The sequence below is a fragment of the Gracilinanus agilis genome, chromosome 3 (genome assembly GCF_016433145.1).
Source record: "Gracilinanus agilis isolate LMUSP501 chromosome 3, AgileGrace, whole genome shotgun sequence".
Classification (NCBI taxonomy): Eukaryota; Metazoa; Chordata; class Mammalia; order Didelphimorphia; family Didelphidae; genus Gracilinanus; species Gracilinanus agilis.
In genome coordinates, this window is record NC_058132.1 from 438,544,053 (window position 1) to 438,555,495 (window position 11,443).

General features: G+C 35.2%; 1 pseudogene; it reads left to right on the forward strand.

Moving 5' to 3' along the window:
- Positions 1–3,268: 3,268 nt before the first annotated feature.
- The window catches only part of LOC123241679, an 85,719-nt pseudogene continuing 77,544 nt past the window's right edge, over positions 3,269–11,443 (forward strand).

Genomic DNA, 11,443 nt, shown 5'->3' on the forward strand with positions numbered 1-11,443 from the left:
TTAATTTATTAGTTGAGCTTCAAGAAAGATCAATTTTATTCTGAATATCATTTTGCTGCCTTGGAGAAACTATATAACATGCATAGCCATTTTATAATTAGTTTGGGTATCCTAGAAACTGGTTAAGAACCTTTTTTCAATTGATTGCATAGACTATAGGTGTGCCCAAGTCAAGTTTATACTAATTTCTCTGACCATTTTTTCTTTGGTGATCAATGGATTTGTTTGACTCCTTTTCTCATGGCTTCCAATAAAGGAAGAAAAACATGCTGGCAGCCCAATATCCAGGTTTTTGTAGCCTGCTTACTAGTGGCTCTGAAGTTGATCCTAACCTCTGAGCCAATGAGCTGCTTCTAAGACATCAAGCTTCACCTATTCTTTCCTGACAATTTCTGTCTCTAAGAGCCACTAGTAAGAGGAACTTGGCTTATGGAGGATGTGAGTATTTCCACAAATTATCTGTATCCAGACACAGTTCTTAGATGATATCTGGAAATAGGAAAGAGGGAAATGGTTTAGGAATGATAGGTAAGGGAGCTACCAATCAGTTCTTTCAAATAAGCAGCCCCTCCCCACAAAGGGGGAAATGTATCTTGAATGGCTGATCTCCTATCTAAGCCCCTAAATATTCTTCTTTCTAAACCTAGATAGCTAAACTAAGGTAGACTGTGGTCTTGCTTGAAGGTCTAACAAAATAAAGCAACCTTGGCTGTCAGAGACTGAATGGCTCTAGCAGCTACAAAGAGAGTATGTGTGCTCAGAGCCAAGAGCAAAGGACACTGGACCAGGACCTTACAAGAAGGGTGACTAGGCTTTTATACCAGGACTCCAATTGCCTTTAACTGTCCCATCTCTTAGAGTTCTGGAGGGTACTATGGAATTCTGTGATGCAGCTTGAACCTCTCTCAGCAATATGGATCCCACACTTCTTATAATTTACTCCCCCCTAATGTACTCTGGAATCCAGTGACAATTGGTTTCTTTGCTGTTCTTTGCACAAGAAACCTCATCTGCTGACTTAGCATATTTTCACTATAACATTTGTTTTTGTTATTTATTCATTTACATGATTATATGGTTGTGACTTGCCCTGAGTCAGGTAGCTAGTAAGCATCTGAGTCTGGATTTGAACTCAAGAAGATGAGTCTTCTTGACTCTCAGCCCAGTGCTGTATCCACTGAGCCATATACCTGTCCATGGCTTAGGGCATTTTTACTCCTTGTTCTCCATGCCTGGAATTTTCTCTCTTCCCATCTCTATGTCTTGGCTTTTCTGGATTCTTTTAAGACCCAGTTAAATGTTCACCTTCTATGAGAAGCCTTTTCTATCTGTCTTCTATGTCCCCTGTAAGTCTTGTTTTCTTTATCTTACTGTTCATTAAATCCCATTTATCCTGTGAATATCTAACATCTTGCCTATAAATATGTTGTCTCCCTCTTTAGACTATTGGCTCCTTGAGAACAGGAACTGGTTTTGCTATCCTTTATATCCCTAGAGTTTAACAGAAGAGTATCTGGCACACTATACTGCTTGTGGACAGATTGGTTGGACCTGGATTGTTGAATTGGATTGCTGATTGACTTCAGGATTCATTCCGGGGTAACTGAGATGAAGATGCATTTGTATGTGAACTTGATGGCACCAGTGTTATGAAGGAACTGTGCTAATACTAAGTCTATTGTCTCTAGATTATGAGATGAGACAGGGGTGATTCTGACCCTAGATGTGGGGAAAAATATTTGTAAATATTTCTAGCCATATTGCCAAAGTTATCCTTTTGTAAAGGCTATTAGATGTTCAGATGAAATGGAACATTAGCATCATGACCACATAAAAGTGAGGGAACATGGTCAGTGGGGATTTGATCCAATAGCTGTACAGAAGAGATACCCCAAACTTCTCAGGATATTCTAAAATATTCTCCAAAGGGAAAATGTAGGTTACCAGGCTCTGGGAGAATGAGGTCTGAGCTTAACTAATTACCATATAATAAACAATGTGGTTGTGTGCTTAGTGTGTATCAGGTTAAGAACTACTGTTGTCATACATGCTAATTATAAAAGTAAAATATAAATTGCCTATAATGATTAATTTTGAATAAGATGAGAAGTTTATGTAGAATAATGGAATGTAATTGGTTGAAACATACATTCATTTTTAATATTTCAACAGTTCAATTTATGAAGTTCATTTTGAGCCTTTGAAAAGAAACTTAATTTTATTGTTTCAATCAAATACTATTATGTAGCATTTAACACAATTGTACTGCAAATCTTTTGTCTGTGACTTACAGTTTTAAATGACCAGAAAAAGAAAGAACATAGAGGCAATTTGGCAATGCATTGTAATTGATGAAATGATTTGATTCATTATATAAAGTTATCAACACAGAGTATTTTGAAGTTTAGTACATAGAATATTCGATCATGTTCAAGATATAATAAATGGTCAGCATTTATTTACTTATATAACCCTTAGATTGAGAAGAAATGGAATAAAAATTTATTAAGCACTTACTATGTGCCAGACACTCTGCTATTTACTTTATAAATATTATATTATGCTCTTTGGGAGACTGTTTTGCTTATAAGATAATATACCCATCTAGAATTCAGAAATAATCCTTATGTAGCAAAGAGCAGTTGTCCTCTTAAGCGCTTCCTGGGAAACTTCTAAGGACTCTAACAAATGGTGGTAAATTGGCATTTTTTTAGGGGGAGGGACTTGGTAACTTGTGCTTCTGGCCATGTAATGATTCTAAATTTGGGGATTTTAAAAGATAGAAGGATACCTTTGTTGGCTGATGAGCTGAAGGACCTTTAAAAGGAGAGGCAGCTTCCAAAGTAATCTCTTTGCTTCTACCATTTGTCAAGAAATATGCTCCACCATGAATGGGGACATGAGTGGAGTGGAGAAGTGGAGGGTTGGGATATGCTCTGTTCTTTAATCCCACCCAGGCTCCACATAGAGCCTGAAAGTATCTTAATAAGCTTACATTTGAGCCTTCTACTTCTTCCATGGAGCTATCCTTGTCCCTGCTTCCTACCAATCTCTGCTTCCTTTTCTCTGATTGCTGCTCTCCTGTGAGCCTTATTCTCCTTTAAAAAATTATGGTTGTTATTTTATTATCTTCTGTGGGTTTGCATTACCTATTTGTTGAAAAATTTGAGGAGAGAGTTGGAAGTAGAAAGGTTCTAGGCTTATGATTTCATCAAAGTAGGGAATTTCCTAAGCAGATGGTTCCTTTCCTGAATAGATCAAGGTAAGTATGTCCAATACTGAAAGTGATTTTGTGACTTGGAATGATCCAGAGGCCCTGCGTTCAATCAATGGAGTTGCTTGCCTGGCCCTGAGAGATGTTTCTGCACCAGGTAAGACAATCACTGATAAAAAAAAAAAAAAAGGAGTCAAAGCCTCTGGCCTGGCTTGCCAGAATTCATGAACTTTGAGAAAGACAGTACAGAGATAAAATGAAATGTACACTCCCTAATCAGCAACCCTGGAAACTGCTTTATATTTACATGAGTTCTCACAATTAGCTTCCCAATAGTTTATAATAGTAGTTATAAGTTGTTATTGAATTCGATTGCCCTGCTCATGTATGCTGTGAATCTTTTAGCTTTCCTTTTACGTGTAGAAAATAGATTTGTCCTAAACTTAATTCATATGGCACATTAAATACCTTTGTACTACCATCAGCCTCTTTGGGGAGACTTAAGACATGAGTCAAAACACAGACTTTAAATGGATTTCCATTTCTACCTCTTGGGGCTCTCAGATATAGGTTTAATGAACTGAAGAGGGTGAGAAAAGATAGCCTAGTCCTACTTTTATTAGAGACTATGGTCTTCAGGATTAAACTGTGTCTGAATTACTTTCCTGGCTTTAGAGTAGATGGACTTTACAGAGAGGCAGTGAGAGCAGTGGCTCAAAACCTTGGACCCTGCAGAGGTTACATAATATTACATCTATAATGGAAAGCTGATGCCTAGTCTGCTTTTGCAAGTTTGTTGTCCCCATAGTTCAGCAGGGGAAGATTTTTATTGCAACAGATAAAAACAGAAGAGCATGAAAAATAGACTATACATTATGACCCCACAGGTATGCTGAATCCTGCTGACATGTTGATGGTAACTGAGAACTCCTTTTGGTGCAGCATTTATGATTACATTGGACTCACTAAAGCTTACCATATACTTTTCCCATAAAACTTCTCTTGTCCTTGCCTTCTACCAGTCTCTGCAGCTATTTCCCTGGTTGGCTTTCCATTGCACCTTGTTCTCCTTTAAAAAATATTATTATTAATTTACCTTCTTCTATGGATTTGTATCACCTATTTTCTTCCTTGAAAAAATTGGGAGAGGAAAGGTTCCTAGACCTATAATCTCATCAGTTTAGGGAGTTTTTAACTGAGGAAATCTCTCTGAAGATTTGCAGTTTTTCTACAATAATACAGTTTGAGAAGTGGTAAAACATTTAGAGGTTAAATGACATATCCAGTGTCATATTAGACTACATTATGTGAGAGACAGGACTTGAACTTAGTTTTTCCTCATCTGTAGGCAGGGTCTCTTTCCACTCTGCCAAAGAAACTTCTTAAATGCTGAGTCATTATTATTAGCTAATTGACACAACTTAGTATTATCTTCATTAAAGAAGTATCCTCTTACCATATTGTTATTCATACAAGTCAAGTTTTTATTGATCCATTGTTGGAAGCTCTAGCAGTCTTCTTCCAACTTGGGTTACATTAGCAAAATGTCATCCCATTTTTATAAATATTTCCTTTTGCCAAGAAAGTAGAGTTAAACCCTCATTAAAAGATTGTATGATTGTGTTACCACCAGAATTTTAAAGAGTTTTCTTGACCTTTTAAAAGTAATAGGATTATACCTAAAACTACTATCTCTAAGATGTCCTTTTCCCATGTAGACTTGTGAGTTCTTTGGAGAACAGGAAGAGCTTCTCAATATAATATCTATGGCAGTGCCTCTGAGATAGCACATGGTCAATGAAGACTTTTAAATTCAGATTGTTTAAATATTGCCTGTTCCTCATCTAGTTCTCTAAGTAAACAGCTTAGACATTTGTCTGAAATAATTAATATGCTTATATTATATGTTTTATTCCAAAATGAATGCTTAATTTTATTGATATGGAAAAGGGGAAAATGGATTTCCTCCATGAAGTAGCAGAAACACAAAGAAATACTAATGTTTTTTGGTAATATTACATTTTAGGTTGCTAGATAGCATTGTGGATGGAATTCTGGGCCTGAAAACAGGAAAACCTGAATTAAAATCCAGTCTAAGACATTTCCTAGCTGTGTCAAGTCATTTAACCTCTGTCTGTCAGTTTGTTCACTTATAAAATGATGCTAATAATAACATCTATCTCACAGGGTTATTGTGAGGATTAAATGAGATAATATTTATAAAGTACCTAACATTGTGTGGAATGGAACATTGTAGGTATTTAATAAATGTTTCCCTTCCTCTCCCGTTCACTTCAACCTTTCTTTGGACATTTCCTCCTCAGCTGCCATGAAAGGCATTACTACTTTCTTATATGTGTCATTCTCTTTTAGAATGTAAATTTCTTGAGGTTAGGACCTGTGTCTTTGATTTTGTATTTGTATTGGCAGCATTTAGCATTATGTTTGTCACAGAAATGATATATATTATTATTGTGAGAGAGGTAGAGATTCCTGAAAGTAAAAGTTCACTGTCATTCTAAGAAAAGGAAACTTTGAATATACTTTTTCTGTCCTTGCTGGAGACAGACTATATGAGATACAGAGAAAGAGAATGACTAGGGCTTATTTTTTAATTTTTATTTTTTAAAGAGAATGAAGAAGAAATTGAATGATTATTTTACTTGGTATTATTACATAATTGAATGGCAAAAATGTATTAAATAATTGAGAAAATAAGAGTTATGGTGATCAAAACTGACTTTGGATGTGATCTTTCTCCCTTTGCAAATGATTTATGTCTATGTTATTAATGGCTGTTTTGCCATAAAATTGTATAGACATTAAAGACTAGCAGATCAGAGGATCATACATATGACATATATAATACATATGTTTATATATATGCACCATTGCTTTTAAGACAAAGATAAATAAATAATTCTTAATAAGTTGGTAATGGGTTTCTGAGCTAGTTGATATATCTTCCACTCTTACCATGAAATGAAATGTTAGATACTTGAGGATAGCAAATGTTTTTTTTCCTGTTTGTGTTCCAGATCTCTGCATAGCACCTGATCCCTGGCATGAAGTAGGTATTATTCATTCATTCACTTATTCAGTCCTATGTGTGGTTCTGATATATTAACCTTATCCTACCCTAAATTCTTGGCACCCCTTTTGAAAAGTAGCTGCTGATCTAAGGATGAGAAGAAAATAATATATGGCTTATATTTCCTACATAAAATTATTAGAGAAGTGATTAGAATGGGAAATATTTGAGTAAATGCTCATATTTATCAGCTTAAAATTTTGTTTTATAACTAAAATACCGATTTGTTATTTACCCACCAAAAGGAAAAGAATTTTCATTGGTTATTAATTCCTGTGTTACTCAAATTGTGTTTGTAAAACATGGAACTTTGCATATCAGACCAAATGGGAATTTAAGTGGGGACTTCCACCTTGGGATTTTTTCCCAAAATTCTGCTTGGGGAAAAAAATTCTGTTGCAAAGTAAAGGGTCAAACATGTTCCATCATTGTATAAAGTAATTAGATTCTATTTTGAGCCTTAGCTATACTTGACCTACGCAAAGAATAAAATTGTGAATATATTGCAGCTACCAATTGTTTGTGCTAATTGTATAGTCACTATAGCAATGAATCCTAAATCAGTTTAAAAATATTTCTCATTATATTAATACTTCATGTATTTATAGAATTCTAAAGCTTACAAAACTCTTTCCTCATTGTCAGTTAATAAACATTTATTGTCTGCTATGTGCTAGGCATTGTGCTAATCACCTGGTGCTATAAAAAAGAAAAAGAAAGTTTCTCAAGAAGCTTACATTCTAACAGGAGAAGACAACATACAAAAGGAAGCTAAAAAGGGAAAGGAGTTATCTAATGCATGTGCATGATGGAGAAATCTGAAGGAGTGTGAGAAATGAAGAGATAATTGGCCTGACTACCTTCCTCAAATGTGAGTTTTGAGAGGAATCTAGACCATGGCACCCTTCATTCAGTAGGGACCCAGTAGAAAGTACTGATGGGATGTGGGTGCTCAGATCAAAATTATTATGCATCAATATGTTTGATGAAAAAGTACTGATATCAGCACTATCCTCAACAAGAATAACTATGTATATTATTTTGCTTTATAATTTAAAAAAATTTCCAAAATATTTCACCCTGTATCTAATATGAAGAAGTGGATATGAAGTAAATTGTTGTTTGTAAGGGTTTTTTTTGCCACTTTTTTGGTAGTATTTGCTAAATATAAGTGAAATTTTGCATACATAGAAACCATTATCCTAGGAGAATATAACTCCAACAGATCTGCTTTCTCTGCTATGTTCTTCTTGGTCATAGTGGGTTGAATACTTGTTCGATACCCAAGGTGATCTTCAATTGTCTCCATTTCCAAACTCGGATGTTTCAGTGACCTGGAGCAATCTCCAGGTTAACCTAGAATGAGTGCAATTACCCAGAATGAGCGCCTGTGTATTGATGTTCATTCTGGAAGCAATCCCAGGGGTTTCCATTTTTGGCCGTCTGCATTATTGTCTGCACTGAATTCTAAAGTAGTTCTGTGCAAGGTTTTGTGTCCAGAGTTCAGGGGGCAAAAATTTCTCTTCATAGTAGGGAATGGCATTGTTGGTCTGCCAGAATGCTGCTAATGCAAATCTAACCTCATTTGTTAAATAATGGCTTTTTAGCCTGCCAAACCAGGTCAGAGTGAATTGCAAAAACCCTTCTTAGTTTTCACTTGGATATTGAGCTATGGATAATTAATGTATGGATTACATAAAGACATACTTGACAGATCACTTGATTGTGAAAGTTTAATGTGATCTTAAGAGGAGTTTAACTAGATTTTAAGACAGCACCCATTTCATCTTGTTTGTCCCACCAGTAGGCAAAGAGCTTTTCAGTAGTGCTCCTGTCCAATATAGTGAAGGTTTTGGCCATGCTAAGCAAGTGTTGGTTGGCAACATTATTAGACAAGCTTGTTTCTCAAATCTCTATTACTCCACCTACTGGAATTACCCTACATTGGCATTGAATTTCTGAGGCTTAAATTTGCTTTAAAAAAATATCAAGAAAACAGAACATGTTATTGGGAATTTGTATGTATGTAGGGAGAACTATTTTTCTTAATAGAATGTTCATTTAATAGGATGAGCAATTTTCAATGAGGATAGTAATTTTGCTAGTGTGTGGGAAGGGAATGTTGGATTGCAGGTTGTGTTGATTTATTCTTCATCTTTTTTATACTTAGCCCTTATTTCAGCAGTACTTTAATAACATGTTTTATAGAACTTTAAGGTTTTCAAAGTACTTTTCTTATAACAACCCCTTGAAGTACCTTCTCCCCATAAAAATCACATTGTATCTTTTTTTTTGTACATATCTTGGATATACACATTGACATCTATTTATTTTGTTTCCTAATGGAATATAAACCACTTGAAGTCAGGGACTATTTCACTTTTGTCTTTGTATTGTATCTAGCACAGTGGCTGGCACATAGGTACTTAAAAAACCACTCACTGATTGATTGTTTAAATAAAGTAGGTGATACAGATATTGCTAACCTTATGTTTATTCATGAGAAAACTGAGGTAGTGAGAGGTTAAGTGATTTGCCTGGTATCTTAAAGCTCAACAGAATTGGAACCCAGGCCTCCTTGGTCCATTGCTCTTGTCATTTTGTCTTGCTAACTACTTGTGAAGGTATAAATGTAAGTGTTGAAAATATGTTTTTATAAAAGCAATTTAAAATAATGACAGGTCGCTGATGCTTAAAAGAAATCAACAAAATAATTGAGGAAATGCTTTTTCAGGACTAAGATTATTTATGACTTAGCCATTATGAGAATCTAATTTTATCATTAAACATAGCAACGAACACTGCTTTGGGATGAGATGTTTATTACGTTATCAATTCTTGATTAAGTGGATTTGTAACTCAAATGGAAGTTAGAAATCCTTTATAAAATCATATTTGCATTTGTTTTAAAAGCTAATGTACTTAATTTCCATACAACTGAATAGTAGAATTATGTTTTCACTGGACAGCTGGGTAGCTTAGTGAATTGAGAGCCAGGCCTAGAGACAGGAGGTCCTAGGTTCAAATCCGGCCTCAGAAACTTCCCAGCTGTGTGACCCTGGGCAAGTCACTTGACCCCCACTGCCTACCCTTACCAATCTTCTACCTATAAGTCAATACACAGAAGTTAAGGGTTTAAAATTTAAAAAAAAAAAAAGAATTATGTTTTCACTGTACTAAATTTGATTGAAATTTCAAGAGTTTGGACTAATGACTTTTTATGAGATGTAGGCATGTTTTGAATGCAATATACAAATTTAAGTCTATAAAGATATCCCTCATTGCTTCATAATGTGAAATATGATGATGTAGGAATTTCCTGAAAGAGTTCACTTTAAGAACCCAAAATAACAAACTGTTTTCTACTCCTAAAATAAATCAAAGGCAGCTGAAGTTATTTTTTTAAGTGAAGTTGATGGAGCTAGACTAAATATGGTGGTATAACCTTTATAATCACTGTTGAATCAACTTGACATATGCAACTGTTGGATAGAAGATAATTGGACCATCAGGGACTCTACCCCTATCAATTATAGGTCTAAATAGCACTTGATTTTTCCCCCACCACTACATGCACTCAGTTTCATGCCATGTCTTCATGTGATTATTTTCAATCCCTGTCACAAAATAATGTGCAAGTAGGTACCTGGTCAACTCCATGGTGATACAGTTTTATGCCTGAATCACGAAATTTAATTGCTATCATAAATCAGACAATTTTACAGTGCTTCTTTTAAGATACAAAGAATTATAGTAGAAAAAAAGAAGAAATGTTTTTCTTGTTTCTGATAATAAGTAACCAGCTTAACAGGTATAAGCCTAAGTGGTCATCCCAGGCTTTCCTGTGGAGTTGAGCCAGAATAAGAATGCCTGCATATGTTGTTTCCTGATGAAAAACACTCTTGACTGAACAATAGAAAGTGAGGTCCTTTCCTCACCAGCACAATAAAACCATGTACTGAATAAAAGTGAATCAGCACAGCTGGTTGCTAGCATCATGATTAGGAATGCACTGGTTTGGATAAAATAAAAACTTGCCTGAATCTTTGCCCAGAATATGAACTTAAATGAACCCTAATGAAGTTAGATAATTTGCCAAGCTTTTTTTTTTATTTCTCTGTTTGATTTCACATGCCTCATTTTGTTTTCAATCAGAGCAGCAAGTATTCTAAGTAGTCAAAAGCATATCTAGGATTTCACAGATTTAGGCATTCCCTCCAATGATGCTGATCACTGCCCATCCATGTTTGCCCATCCTCTGGGACACTTGTCTATATCTTCCCATAACTTAGGTATAGGTGATCCATATACTTTCTTGGAAATTTTTCTCACTTTATTATAACAAGATTAAGACTTGTTATAATAGTGAAACATTCTAGCTGCCCACCATTCCTCACTATAATCACAGGACCATCTTCTTTTCTTATTATGTATTTCCTTCATGGTATATGTTATTCCTATCTGTTCTTTTAAGTTTCTTATTGGTTATATGGAACAGCCAGCTCACATTCACCATGTACCTCTCCACTGTTATCTGTAGATATTTATTTTAATTCTCTGGAGACAATTGTAATCTGCCATATTTTTAAAAAATGATCCTTTGTTTCTGTGTTATACTTATAGTAATTGAAAGGAGTATTATATTTTACCAACAGTATTTCAGCCTGTTCTCTTCCTCTTGTTCAATTCTCAGTCCAACTCATGGACTATACTACAATCTCTTCCAGACATACAAATTGATTGCATACTTTATATGTTTTCTATTTAAATGTATATCATGATAATATGTGTATAATTCAATGAAAATGCTTGCCAACTCTGGGAGGGAGGAAGGAAGAAGAGAGGAGACCAACAAGAATCATGTAACTATTAAAAAAATTTAAAATAAGAATACATTTCAAAATATAAAATAAGATTGTCACGTGGGTTCCGGGTTAAGATAGCGGCAGAGTAAGAAGCAGCTCTTAACCTCTCCTGACCGAAACACACAGAACTCCTCAAGGGGACATAAAAACAAGTCCAGACGAACGGAGGAACCCCACAACAGGGCACAGCGTGGAAGGTACGTGGAATCGAGACATTTCCAGGCTATAAAGGGCTCTCACTAAATCGCGGGCTGAGCAACCGCCCCACCCCCA